The sequence below is a fragment of the Theropithecus gelada genome, chromosome 10 (assembly GCF_003255815.1).
Source record: "Theropithecus gelada isolate Dixy chromosome 10, Tgel_1.0, whole genome shotgun sequence".
In the NCBI taxonomy this organism is placed as follows: Eukaryota; Metazoa; Chordata; class Mammalia; order Primates; family Cercopithecidae; genus Theropithecus; species Theropithecus gelada.
The window spans coordinates 81,525,986-81,540,547 of record NC_037678.1 but is presented as its reverse complement, the minus strand read 5'-3'; the positions used below and the strand labels follow the sequence as shown (position 1 = coordinate 81,540,547).

The window sequence follows — 14,562 nt, the reverse complement described above, 5'->3', positions numbered from 1 at the left end:
AACAAAAATCCTTAACACAAAGCTGAATATAAAATGAAGCCAACAGATGTAGCTTCAGTAATGGTTCACTAAATAGCTTATAGAAAATTTCTTTTTCAAAAGCTAAAGAATAGCGGGACATATTGCATATCATCCCTTTTAACTCCTCAAGCATCTTTAAAATCCAAGATGTTAAGGAAGAGGGGACCAGTGTATAAATAACAACTGGGCCTCTTTCGGTATCTAAGCATTACTCTGAGAAACATGAGGTCATTCCTAAAGCAGAGATGCTAATCAAAGGCATTTTAAAATCTTCCCACAAATAGAAAAATCAAAGGCTGTTGACATATTTCCCCATTTTATTATGCATGCTGATCAGGCTAAAAAATAATGTGATACCAAGACTTGTTTATTTAAGCAAACAACATAATAAAGAGGAAAAGAAGCATATGGCCTTCATGTAACCTATGATAAAGAACCCTGGAAATCTGGTATGGCAAATAGCAGGTAACTGAACATAACAGTCCCTTCCTCTTTCTCAGAGTGGTGGAGATAACTTCTTCACAAGCATTAGCTCCTTTAGGTCTCATGACAACCACTCGACATATAAGCATGGCAGCAATTGCTCTCCTTTTATAGATGTAAATGAAAGTGAGGTTCAGTTCAGATTAGCTAAATTGTTCAGGGTTATACAATGGAAGTGGCAGAGCTGGCATGCAGCCAGCTGACTCTCTACCCATTGCTCAGTGAACTTGTTTGAACGCATAGTTTCTCTGGTCACTTATACCACCATATCTCACCTAGCTCTTTAGTTCAGAGGACTCAGCTTTTTAGATTTGGCTGGCTCATGTTCTATGTATCAGCAGTGTCTTTTCTGTTAGAGGCTCTCAATGGATTTTATGCAACTCATGGGATAATTTATGGGGTGGTGGAGACAACCATGGACTTTGCAGTCAGAGACAAGTGTTCCGAACTCTTTTAAGGCTGCCACGGAAATTAATTGAAATAACACATCAAGCGCCTAGTGCAGCACACAGTAGGCATTTAGGAAGTTAGTTACTTTTTTCCTTGTGTTCATTAAGTGGTAGTATCTTCAGTCTTCTATGGAGAAAGTTGGATGCAGAGTAACTAACCCGTATTTTCAAGAGAAGGAATGGGGAAAAAAGAAACGCAAAATTCAATGCTCAGTTGGTGAAGGTGTTTTCCTAAGGACAAATGGGACTGATTTACCAAATCATGCCCAGGCTTATGATTCTCTCCCAGGCAAGAGGACACTGACTATTTGAGAGGAAAAGCCAGAGATTGGTGTCTCTGAAGGACCCTTTTAAGGAAGCGGAATGGACATGAAAAACTTGTGTCCACCTTGCCAATTCTAACAGCGCAACAGCAAATATGTGACCCTGAAGACAAGAGTTGGTCAAAGCCATATATCTACTCCACTGGTGAGTGTAATATATGTCTCAAATGGATGTGTGAAATATCCTTTTCATCCTAGTGAACAGTAAAACATTTTAACTATATATTTCATCTATGCTAAATTGCTTGGCTTTAAATATGAAACTGACTTAAACTGTTCTTAGTGAATGGCTTTTAATCTCTGAATATAAACCTGATTTTAGCAATGCCTTTATTAAGAATCCTCTGATCCTTCATTAGCATTTTAACTCCTGACTCATAAGTGATAAAATAACAGGTTAGAATATTACACCATTTGCCATAGTTTGGCAGCTAGTTACGGTAAAAAAAGTAATTCCTTGGGACATAATTTTATTCCAATATTTAGAATGAATCTATGTGCAAGGGTACACAACAATTCCTGAGTTATTCTGATCATAACATTTGATCAATAAAAAGCAGAATTACTTACAGTGGTAGAATTCTTTTCTCTGCAAAGGGGTAGCCGGTATCCCCATTCGCTCACTTATTTCCTGCATACATGGGTGTGACAGGCACTGTTATAGGTACCGAAGATTCAAAGAAAGCTAAAATATTACCCTTGGTCTCAAAGACTTCCAAAGTCTATTAAGGAAGAGAAATACATAAGTAGGTAATTACAAAGCAGTGTGATCAATCTTACAAGGGAAATAAGAGCATTGCTCATTGGTAAGAGGTGAATTTCTGGAAGTAGGAGTTTGGGGAATTAAGACATAATTCCACTTGATCCTGAATCACTGAACCTTGTTTAATGATAGAAAGTTTTCAAAGGAGGAAAGTGGATTGGATTGGTAAGTACTCTCATCCAAAGGACCCTTTCTTAGTCAACCTATTCTTGCATTGCTCCATAAGTTTTAGAGTTGGGAATAGGATTTCTGGCCCAGGAGGTACCATGTTTCTTAAAGCTTGACCCCTTCCTCCCATGAGTGGCAGAAAGTGGTCTGTACAGGGAGAGATCCCAACAGACTGGGATACTGGAAGATAGTCATGTATTTAAGGGACATTTTAGTGGCATCCTAGTTGATTGCCATGTAAATAGAGACAAGTTCACACAAAGACATACCTTAGATATTTACTGAGTTCTGTGATGGTTGAAGCTGGTTCTTAATATGTATTTGTTTATGATACAGCAATCTCTCTGTAGATACTGACAGCTCAGTAGAAACCTTCAATAGGTTTTATATTTTGATTAGAGAGTCATAGCTCTTTTCTACACTGAGTTAATGTCTTAGATTCTAAAAGGCATCCCATTGAAACATGCTTTCTAAAATAATGACACCTCAAGAGGGGACACCTAGCATAACACATGGAGGGCAGAAACATGACGATTTTATTTACAGCTCTGACTTCAGGAACCAGTATATGTTTTCCTGGTACATGGCAGGTGTTCAATAGATATTTGTTCAATGGATTAATTAATGAAGAATGCCATAATAGCAGCTGATTTATGATGAAGGAATACATGGGTAGTCATCGTGGAATTGGAAAAAAGTAGATACATTCAGCAATTTATCTGGCATAAATCAGGAATGGACTTTCCCATTAAAATAAAAAATTCACTCTACAAGGCTAATGCATATTGAAATAGTTTGCCAGTGTTGTTCCCAGCAGGCTTTCTAGCATTTATTTCTGTGCATTTTCTGTTTATTGATAGAGAAGTCACAGTGTGATTTACCTATAACTACCTCCCAGACCAACTTCGGAATAACTGCAGGGAAATTTAAGACATTCACTGTTTTGGAATTTGCCAGTCATTATTCTTTGAAACTGTACCAAAGATGAACATAAATAAAGGAGATCAACAACGTGGTCTGAGACTCTTCATGGAAAGGAAACTCTGTCCAACTTGCAGGATTTTCAGACCTCAATTGAGAGAATTCTCTGAAAAAGGAATGAGGCAGGAGTGTAGGGCTGAACTCTGGCCTCAGGGGGGCACCTAAGAGACTTTCATTTTTTTACTTGCTGTTATCAGTAAAGGACAGAAACCACTGATTCAAGGTTCTAGGCATGGAAAGTCATCTCTCAAGTTCCAGATCTGTGACTAGTGTCATCTGAATAAAGGAAGTGATGGGGAAGCTGGGACCAGATGGTCATTTTGTAGAACCTGCCACTTTGGAGGAAAATAACCTTTTTCTTTAAGTAAAAATGGACCACCTTGGAAGATTAAGACACAGCGAGTCAGCAGAAAGTGCCAACAGTCTCAATTTAAGACATGAGAATTAGACATCTTTGAGTAATATGAACCATATCAACAACAGCAGAGAAGAGGATGAAATATATTTTTCCACAACCAAAGAAAGCAAGCCGTAAACCCAGTACAGGTGTTATTCAGCGTCACTCGGGGGCAGGCATCATTTGACTGAATTTCTCTAGAATCATTGTTAAGCATTTAAAAGGAAATACTAATCCTTAAATAGGATTTCCCCCCATCTCTTTTTGGGGATACAGATTTGTTCTTACCAGTAAGTCAGTCACTGCTGAAGTTAACCTCTGTAGTCAACAATAAGAAAATCAGTTAGGATTTCCTCTTGTGATACCGTGTTTTACCTTGGTGGAAAGATGCTGAAATCTGCAGTAGGTTGTGACAAGGTGAACGTGGGGTTTTTTTCCCCCTCTGGGACATGTGAATTTATTTGATGTGTGACTATGAATTTAATTAATCAACGTTTTACCACCAGCTGCTGACCTCTGACCTCATAGGCTTTAAAGCTTCCTTCTCTCCTTGTCCCATGTTTTTAAAGCTTTCCTGTAATGTCATTTTACCCCACATCCTCCCAATGTGATTAGTTTTTGAGCTGTCTATCAGTATCATGAGATTCAGGTCACATAGGAATGTAACTTTTAAAGTACTTTACAGCTCACAGATTCTATAAAAGCTTCTGTTTCCTCTTTGCTAAGCAGCAGAGGAAGTAAGAGGATGAGTGAAGGAACTGCAGCTAATATATTGCTAAGTCAGACACAGGAGATGATCAAAAAGAGGTCTAGAAAGAAATTTTTAAAAAGTTAATTCGGTTGAAAACAGAATGATACAAAGTTTAGGCAGATTGTAGGAGACAGTATGTGCCAGATAGCTACAAATCTGATTGAGAAGGACAGGAGAAACCCAAAGCAGTGATGACTCAGAATAGGGCTTTGAGGAAGAAGACAGGATTTCTTAACTCTGGGAAGGCTTCAGAAAGATGAAGGCAAGCAATCTTGAGGGGGAAAAAAATAAGGATTGGGCTAAGGGAGGCGATGAATGTAATTAATCTTCCAATTGGGTCCAGATCAGTTACTGAAGCATTATTAAGATGATGCCAGCTGAGGTCATCAGTCACTAGGTCAGGACCCATTGCCTGGGGTTTTCAGCACTGATTTCATTGATTTTTGAATAGTAGGGATATTGGACATCACTAGTCTACTTCTATCATTCTGCCAATAAAGAAACCAAGTTCAACAGTGGTTTGCTGACTAATTTAAAGACTGTGTGATTCCAAACAGGAAATTACAAGCAGTTGTTTCAGGGCTAAAGCTGGGTCTCCTGACTCTGAGCAGCATCCTTACCTTCAGGCCTTGCTACCCAAGTGAGGAGGAAACGACTGCAGAAAAACACATGTACATTCTCTATGCCTTATTTGGTCAATATGAAAAATGCGGATGATGCAAGAGGTAGAGGTAGCATAAAATATACTTCATAGCTTAATCTCTGGAGTCAGACTGAATACATGTAAGTCCTGGTTCTGCTCTGTGACAAGTTACTTACCCTTGCTGTGCCTCAGTTATCTCATCTGTGAAATGGAAATAATAATAGTAATCTGATCACAAGGTGGTTAGGAGGAAACAGTGAGCCAGTACAGGTAAACTCTTTTATAATGAGGGTTACATTCTTCTTCCCCATAAGCCCATTCTGATTAATCACTGCTTTGGGTATCTCTGTCATTCTAAATCAATTTATGTCTTACTAAATGTGATCTAATACTATATCTGAACATATGTGTCTGTGGGTTGCACTATTTATTTAAAAATCAGAAATTTCTTGGACTTCTATATTGGGTGAAGTGCTTGAGATCCTTGTGAAGAAAATTACATAGAAAGAGTAGGTATTATTGTTAAGGCAATAATAGCAATTCTGAGGAGTTCAGAGTGCAGCTGGGATTCTCTAAAAATTTCTATGAAGTTTTTTCCCTCTTGTAAAACTTTTTTTTTTTTTTTAAGTTTTTGTCCACTCATCATGTCCTACTTCCTCAGTGCTACATCATGTCTCCTCCTTTCACCTTGCTTGATGTTTGTGTGGTCCCTGGGCTCAGTTTAATAACCACCAACCTGACCTCCTAAAGCATCAAATGTCACTACCTCTAACTTTCCCCTAGGTAGTCGGCTTGGATATAAAAATGTTATCCTGTGGTGTCTCTGCTGCCAGCGTTTTAGTGAAGAATAGATGAGGATAGTCTCTTGATACTTTATAGCCAGAAATGAAATGGCAGTAAAATCTATATCTACCATTGCCATTTCTTCCTCTACATGAACCCACTGACTATTTTGGCTTAGCAATTCTGTCAGCATTTGGAATTTTGAAGCTCTGCTGTGAGAGTAGTAACCACAAGGTTAGAAAGGAAATGGGTGTAATCCAGACCTCGAGGGAGCCCTGAAGCGAGGGTAATTAGCAAGAGTCAGCAAAATAGGCAGGGAAAGAAATTTGATATACTGCCCATCACAGTTTTTGAAAATTCTACCATTCCATCTTTTTCCTCCCATTTTTAGCCACGTGAGGCTGGTTCTATTTGTCATGCTGCTCAAAACACACTCAGAAGAACTGACAACTTTTTTCATTCCTCCAGTCAGTTCACAATGCTGAATATTCACAGAGGGCAAGAGAGTGTTCGGCACCATGTTTATTATTCAAGTGCACCTTCTGGGACCTTCTGGGGCATCTCATCACCAGATTCTTGACCTTCTTTTCAATCTGCCTGGCAAGTGCTCAACTTGCATAATTTCTTTTAGTCAATAATGGAAAATTGAAACTTGCGATTAACTTCCAAGCAGGAATTATATGTCTATGTAGGTATATGTATCCTGAAAAGTGATCTTAAAAGATGCTTCAGTAAGGACTGATTTTGTTTCATTGACCATCTCTTATGATACCAATTTGCTCCCCTCTACTTCTGGAAGAATGCAAATTAAATCCACTCTGTCAATAGTAATTTCTGGATAGTAAAAGGACCTGGTTACTTTGTTATATCAGCTTCTGCTCAGAAATCAACTTTAGAGAATAAAGTACCAAATTCTCAGCTTGACATTCAAACCCTTCTACAGAAGGCTCCAAATCTGCATCCTAGCCTATTCTCTCCCAGCTTCCCACTCCACCCAAATGAATGGGCATTTTTAGGGTTTGCTAACTGTAGAGTGGGCTTGCCTAACGTGATATTCTGCATATGTTGTGACTTCAACTTAGCAGAACTCTCCCATCTCTCTGAAACCTCCAAAAGCCATCTCAAGGCCTGCCTCTTCTCTCAGATTGTTCCAGTCCACTGTGATGTTACCCCCCTGAATTTACGTTACTTACTGTTGGTCACATTCACTTGGAAATTAATCACATATGTCCTCATAATTTGTCTTCTAATGTTTTATTGCATTTGATTCTGGTTTTATTTATTAACTTATTGTTTATTGCTTTTATTAAGATTGCTAGATGCTAAACTTATTGAGGTCAAGACAAAAACCATGAGATTTTATATCTCCCATGGGATTCATTTCTGTATCTGGTGAATACCGCTTGATCAATATCTTCCTATCAGGTTGGTCCTTGCTGACAAGGGATGACATTGCAGAAAGTATCCAGTGCTGAGGCTTAAAACATGGATTTTCCTCCTTTATAGAATTGTAAAGCAGTCCCGTAACGTGAGAAACATTGTTTATTCATAGTGAATTATCTAAAAAGCATATTTTCTATTTTTCTCCTTCATGTCTCTTCTCTCAACCTCTTTCTCAGACTATTTTTCTCATTTCTACTAATCGTCAAACCTCCATGTTATGCTGAAGGCCGACTGCTTACGCAGCTTCTAAGTGTCACTAGCAGAAACATGTCTCTCAGCTGATAACCCTCACTCAAGGGTTAACATTTAGAGCTTAGGAATATCTTTAGACAAGCTAATTAAGGAGTAATTTGCATTGTGTTTGTGCATGTGTGGATATGTGTGTTTAACAAAATAAAAATAAAATTGTGAATTCTTGGGAGATTCTGCCATGAAGAGGTTAAGAGGATTGTCAATTATTCTGTAATTTGAACACTGAGGTGGTAATGCAGTAAATATAGATGAACAAACAGGCATCAGAGGGTCTGTGTGAATGACTCCTGGCTCATCCTATGTCCATCTGCTCCTGCCTCTTCTCACCACATTGCCCTGGATTTTAAAAATTCAAACTTAAAATAGGAAATTTCTCAATTTTTTCCCCAGAAGCTTGTCAATGATATAAATATTAAATTCATGGTTCAATGATATATTTTTTGAAATTTCTCAGTAAGTTATTCTAAAATTAGCTTTCTAATTGTGCACATTGCTTCTTTCTCTCAGCTCTGTGCCCTTTGACATCTTCACTGCAGTCCTCTACTTCCCCCGCTCCTCCCCAGTCTTCCACTAGCAAACAAACCCAGCAGTAATTACTAATGTCCAAGCACGTAATTCCGGCAGCATTAGGCTTTTCATTTGACGCAACTACGCAGACAGCTGTCTGGACATGCAGCATGAAGTTAAAGCATTTTTAAAAATTCCTACCCATATTTTCTCTCCTCTACCACTAAAACACAGTTGTTTATTTTTGTCTTCAGATTGCAAAGTTATAAACTTCTCTTATACATTTACATACTCTTATATAAATGTCCATCCAAATAATTTTACATCCATGCACAATAACAGATCAATATATACAGACATGGAAACACATAGTCATCTATAAAAAAAAAAACACTAGGAAATAATTAAATAGCTGGGAATGAAATCACCTTCTGTATATGGACAGGAAATTTTAGTATCTGTAGCATACAGATGATAGGGGGTATGACTATTTAAACACAATCCAAGGTCTCATTTGGGGTCTTTTAAGGGGATCATGATAGCGTTTCTTTAATGTGTTGTATAGATTATTACAATGACGCTGTTACTCTTTTTTGCTAACTACTCAAATGGCATAATTTTGACACTGGTCATTTTTATGCCAGTTTTATCTATATCAAACAGAGAGAAATATCACTGATGACTTTTGCTCTCTCAGATACTCCAAGCCTCAGAGTAGAAAATGGTTAAAGTAGTTATCACCACCTCAGCAAAATCCCGCAGTGCCATAAGAGAAATTGCAGTAGATCTTTAGGTCAGAGTTCAGTTCTAGTTTAACACCGTGGTTCTTTACCTGCGTTTCCCTGAAGGACACACTTCGATTCTCCTGAGGAAGACCAGTCTTAATGTTGTCAAAATCTAAAGCTATCAGCCTGTGATAACCAGTGCTGATAGGAAATACTTCCAGTGATTCAGAAACCATGGCCAAAGAGATTAAATCTATTCAGTACAGGACAAGCAAAATTTCTCAGATATGTGTTTTTGTGGATGAATACTTGTGTTCATGCCTGATTGCAAGGATGGGGGAAGAAGGAAAAGGAACAGTGATTCATTCTTAAAGTTGATTCTGCTTAGTTAAGCTAATCTCACATTTCTATCAAATGGAAACATAGAGATGTATCATCCCTATAAACAGATAGCATTGGTTTCTTTGTATATACAGTACTCACACTCACCCAAGATCTGTAGACAGATCTACTCTGTGTTAAAAAACAAAACCAAACAAAAACCTTGATACCCTGCTGAAGGATAAATGCCTATTTTTTAAAAAAATGTATTTATTTTCTACCTAAAATAAGGGTCAGAGGGCAACACAGATTTCCACAAGTAGAATATTATTTTGTTGAAGCTATGCAGGAGGTGAGGAGGGGAAACAGGAAATTGTAAAGGAGTCTCTGTGAGCAAGATTTATTTCTTTCTTGTTTTCTTTTAACCTACTATGACTCCTCTATTAAGGGTCCCCGTAAGACCGGGGTCTCAGAGAGACAATCTGGTCTCCAGCCCTCGCACATCCATCCCTGGCCAGGCATTTCTGCCGCAGGCAGATGCGGCGCTGCGGCCGGACCGCTGTCCCCGGTGCTGAAAGGTCGAGGGCGCCCGCGCGAGCCCTCGGTATTGCTATCCAGGGTGCTGAGCGCGGGCCGCCGCAGTCCCCGAAGCCAGCCCACCCGCGCCAGCCCTCCGCAGAGCCCTCCCACCTGGCACGACCCGCCCGCCTCCCGCCAGCCTGCAGTTGACGTGGAGCAGGCGGCATAAATCAAGTCCGCGGGGCATGGAGGCTGCTGTCGCTGCAGCAGCTCAGCTTGCCCGGGGCGGGAACTCCCCCTTTCTCCTTTCGCTTCCCCAGCACCCACACCCTGCCTCCTCCTTAATTCTTCCCTGGATAATAGTACCCTAACGACAAGAGTCAAAATAATAGGGTTAGAACGACGGGGGGGGAACCCAACAGCCTAAATATCTCTGAAAACTGCATCGCAAAATGGAAGAAAGAGGGGGTCCCACTACTGTTTCAAAAGAGTAAGTTATTATTCGGTACGTACCCTCGCTCTTCCTCCCCGTCGCTCCATTTGCAGGGCTCCCGTTTCCCCTTCCCCCAGCAGCTCACCTCGAAAACACTTTATAAAGCCCCCACCAGACGTGCACACACGGAATACCGCACCCTAAGTGCACCAATACTTGTATTTACCCAAGCCCACTCGGAATGCCCAGCTGCTGTCCCTTCTGGGTATGCAGCCATCCCGAGCCAGAACCACGACCTGGGGAGGGGGCTCCTTACCTGGGCTTCTCGGGAGGGTTGTGTTCTCCGGGCCTCTGCAGGTTGCAAGTGTGGAGGAGCCGCCGAGCAGGGAGGGAAGGAAAGACAGCGCCTGACCTCCCCGAGGTTTCGTCTTCAATGCAACGTGAGCTCTGCCCTCATCAAAGATGGCCGTCCGTTTTGACGTCAGCAGCTTTTAATAGCCGCCCGGCGAGGGGCGGGAGGAAGTGGGGGCGGGGCTCCGGCGGGGGCGGAGGCGGGGCCCGGGCTGCGGCGCGCTTGACTCGGCTCACCGGCGCTGCCCTGCAAACCTCCGTGTTTTCACCTCCTATAAACACCCAAAAGGGGCGACTCTTATGACTCCATTTTAACACTCGGTCTCGGGCAAAAGCGTTCATCCCGCAACTGCATTCCTGATGTTCTTTGGTGTGTGTGTGTGTGTGTGTGTGTGTGTACATATGTGCGTGTATATATATGTATGTGTGTATATATTTTATAATACATGTATAATATATGTATAATTTGTGTGTGTGTGTGTGTATATTTTCCCCCCACCCCCACCCCCACCCCCGTTCAGTGGAATCGGTGATTGAGTCAGCTAAGGAGAGGGGAAGGCAGAGGGGGGTAAAAGGTAGTGATGGGAGGGGTGGGGGAAATTTCTGCGGCGATTTGTTTCCTCCAAAGAGGGTCCGGAGGGGCATCCCCGTCCACCCTCGCCAGTTCCATATATGGCCAGGCTACGTGGGTTGCTATTTTTATGAGTGATTGCTTCATGTTATCGAAGCAGCGTCGAGGGCTTGCAGCTCTCGTTGCTGTGGTCAGCCGGGGAGCGAGGCTGGCGCACGTTATTTTGAAGTACGTCAGAGCCAGGCTCTCTGAGCTGTTGCAGGAGTCGGGGGAAGGAGAAGGGAAGCGGAGTTAGCCCAGCCAGCGTGGGTTTGCGAGGACTCGAGGCTTGAAGTTGAGTTGTTTGCCGAGGGCAAAAACGGATGACGCTGCTTTGGGTGGAATTTGCAGTCGGCGCTGGGGTTTCTTGCTGGGTGCCTTAGGGGTACCCCACAGAGGCACGGACGCCCCGAGGGAACTGTCCAAACGGCCAGGAGGAGGTGGGGGCTTCAGAGCAAGGACGGCTGGGACGCTGCCGAATCTGGTGGTTCACTCAATGCGCAAACCCCGGGTACCCGTGCAGGCTGCCTCGGGGGCCCTAGGATGCTCAAATCAGGGCGGGGAGACAAAGGCTACTTGTGCTGATCATATTAGAGATTAAAAGTGATAATTATAAAGCAACAATCCTAACTGTCCTCCCTGGCCGTGCACGGGCCTGGGGAGGGGGTGGTGCGCGGATCGCTCGGCGGTGGCAGCGTCCCGGATGATTCACAGGTGTTGGGGAGGCTGTCGCGGGGCTCTCCGCGGGGAGGGCGGGCTGGGGAGCGCGTGGGAGGTGGGGGACCTCGTCTGAGGAACTGTTTGTACTTTTCCGGGAAGGATGCGATTAGAAGTCGTGCCTCGCAATGTTAAAACTTGATGGCCTCTTTTAGGCGATGGAAAATCCTTGTCTCGCTTAGGAGAAACCATTTAGAGCTGGGTTCGGAAAAGCGGCGTACAACCTCTTCCCCTGCACCCTCCTCCTCCCCTGCCCCACCACACACACACACACACACACACACACACACACACACCCCTACATCGCTGGCCTGAGAGCCAAGCTTAGGCAATAATACGGCCTTTGATTGCACTCCATTGCGGAGGGAGGGAAGCGGGGTGGGGGTAAGGGAAGAAGAGTTGTGAAGGCGCTGCGTTTAGAAAGAGACGGGCTGTTAAGAATTTAATAAATGATACCTTTAATCGCAATCAGTAGACATAATTGTTTCTTAAAGATTCCCTGACCTGAAGGCTTTTTTGACGTATTAATGTTTATGCCATAATAATTAACAGTGTTTGGATGTTTATTAAAGCCAAATTCCTAAAAAAGACATGTTGCTGAAATTTGTTTACTTATTCTTTAAACATTTAAGATTTCCATACAATAAAGAAGAAAATCTGCAGTCCTTAGAGACTTAATTGCCAACAAAAGTATCTTGATTATGGCTCTTACTTTCATTATAAAGCAAGTTGGAATAGAGGGAAAGGGGTTTGAATGCAATGTACTGCAAAATCCTTTATAGTCATTTTGTCCAAAGTGTGACACTTTTAAAAAAAAGCAGCATGCGGAAGTTTGAAGAGAAAAAAAAAAAACCTGCAGAGGGAGAAACAAAATATGTGTATAGCCCTCAGACTAGAAATCATTCAGGCAGAAAGTATTGTGAAGGAATGGAGGAGGCGGGGGATTTTCCAACTTAAACAACAACAAAAAAAGTTAAAAAGCAACTACGTCAGTGATGGAGGCTTATCCTGCAGGCAAAAGCTATGTAGCAATCACAGGGAAGGACTGGCTTGGTATTCTGAGTTTTCAACTACTGATACCCCACAATAACATCTTTAAAAATGACAGATAAGAAGAGGGAGGCAGACAATTTCAAGGTATTACAGAAAATACCCTGACCCTACAGGATTAGCTGGTGGTGGTGACAGTGTTTTCCATTGCTAGTGCTTGCTTTGAAAATGATGCTGTTTGAGAGGTTCTTCATCTTGCTCTGGGAAAGGTAAAAGAGTCTAATTTGAGAAACATAAATATTGGGTACATAAAAATCTGCTAAGGATGACCAGATAACCCTAAATATGGTTTGAATATGATAATGAGATTTTTTTTTTTTCCTTAGGATTTTCTCATGGCATGATTAAAACAAAACAAAAACAAACAGGAAAACATCATCATCTTTGCCAGTAGGGAACCAGCAGATTCATGTCATTCACGGTTTGCAAAGGCCTGAATCACCCAGGGAAGGAAGGTGATGGAAAATTTGCTCCAAAATGATTCAGCTGCTGTGGGTTATTTCTAATGCTTAGGATGAGTGATGAGAAAATTACCTGCTCTGCTAGATGGATATTTACACTATGATAATTCAAGCCTCTGGAAGCTTTTTTGGTACATTATGCCCCAAAGTATTCTGGTTTGCAGTAGCTCTAGGTCCAAGGTATTTAGCTTGTATCTCCAAGGTAGGTGCAAGATTCATCGTTGATTCAATAATTATAATTTTATAAGGAATCATAATAATACCTTTTCTAAAATCCCATGTGATCTTTCCAGAGTCAACTTGGAAGTAGTTTAAAGATAGCCCAGCTCAGAAGCCTTCTCTCCAGGGTCCTCCTTTGGAATATGCCTGGCACTCTATGACACTGTTTCAAAACACTGTGAGGGCAAAGAATACTCAGTTCTGCGCAAGAATATTCAGTTTGATAGAGCAACTGTTTTGATTCTTTGGTTTGCTTTCCACGTGGTTTGCTTGCCACTTTCTCTTCATATATTCTTCTAGCCCTTAACACAGCCCCCCACCCCATTTATGTATAGTGAAGTAGTAGTACCTTAAAATGCCTCAAGTAGTTTAGCTCTAGGTTTAAACTATCCAGGCTGTTCTTGTTCACTGAAGCCTCTAAGGTAGATATATATCTTGTGAAAGGTAAAAAGAGAACCAGGAATATTAGTTGCTGTTTCTGGTTTGCCATGTTAAGAAAAAATAGGACTGTACACTCAGAATATTAAATAACACTTTATTCTTTACTACAGACAGTATCATGGGAAGGAAGAAGGGGAGTGTCCAGCAGCCAGAGGCTGGATGTTTCCACACTTTTGTTCCTTGATGCACCAAAATTACAGACTTTCTTTTACAATGCATCTTAGGACCCTTCCCAATGCTGAGACATGCCTGTGGTCAAGTAGGGAGGAAGAACCTGTGACGATTAGGAACAGAGAGGCAGAGAAAATGGTAGTCCAAATTAGTACATTTCAAAAAGGCTATTTGATAGGGGTCACAGTATTCCTTGAGTAAATCTTTTAGGAATCATATTAGTTCTGTAATCTCTTTGTATCTCAATTATCTCATAGGTAAAATGGAGACAATAATTATACCAAATTCACAAGGAAATTATGAAGTGTCATATCTAGCACTATGAAGTATTGGCTAAATAAAATCTATCATTTTGATGAGACGTTAACTTTATTTCTCTAAGAAATGACATGTAGCTTGGCTTTAATATGGAGGATTGCCATTTTTTCATTAGCTATTAATTAGATATGTATCAATCATACTGGGTCTTGTTTTTTTCATCTGTATGAACTTATTCATTTACTCAATATCGAACACCTGCCATATGCATGGCACTGGGGTCTAGGAAAAATTGAGTAGAGAGTTGAGGATTAGAGGGGTT

General features: G+C 41.4%; 1 protein-coding gene across 11 annotated transcripts in view; it reads right to left on the bottom strand.

Annotated features, from left to right (window-relative positions):
* SNAP25 (synaptosome associated protein 25) overlaps nt 1-10,562 on the bottom strand; it is an 87,139-nt gene extending 76,577 nt beyond the window's left edge. For 4 of the 11 annotated variants that reach the window (XM_025398268.1, XM_025398266.1, XM_025398270.1 and 1 more), the window contains exon 1: nt 10,279-10,458. The gene's annotated coding sequence lies outside the window, so the exon portion shown is untranslated. Of the gene's footprint in view, nt 1-1,846; nt 1,999-2,476; nt 2,580-10,042 lie in introns of all 11 variants that reach the window. The other 7 variants (XM_025398269.1, XM_025398272.1, XM_025398267.1 and 4 more) reach the window with 7 other exon arrangements.
* Nucleotides 10,563-14,562: the final 4,000 nt, after the last annotated feature.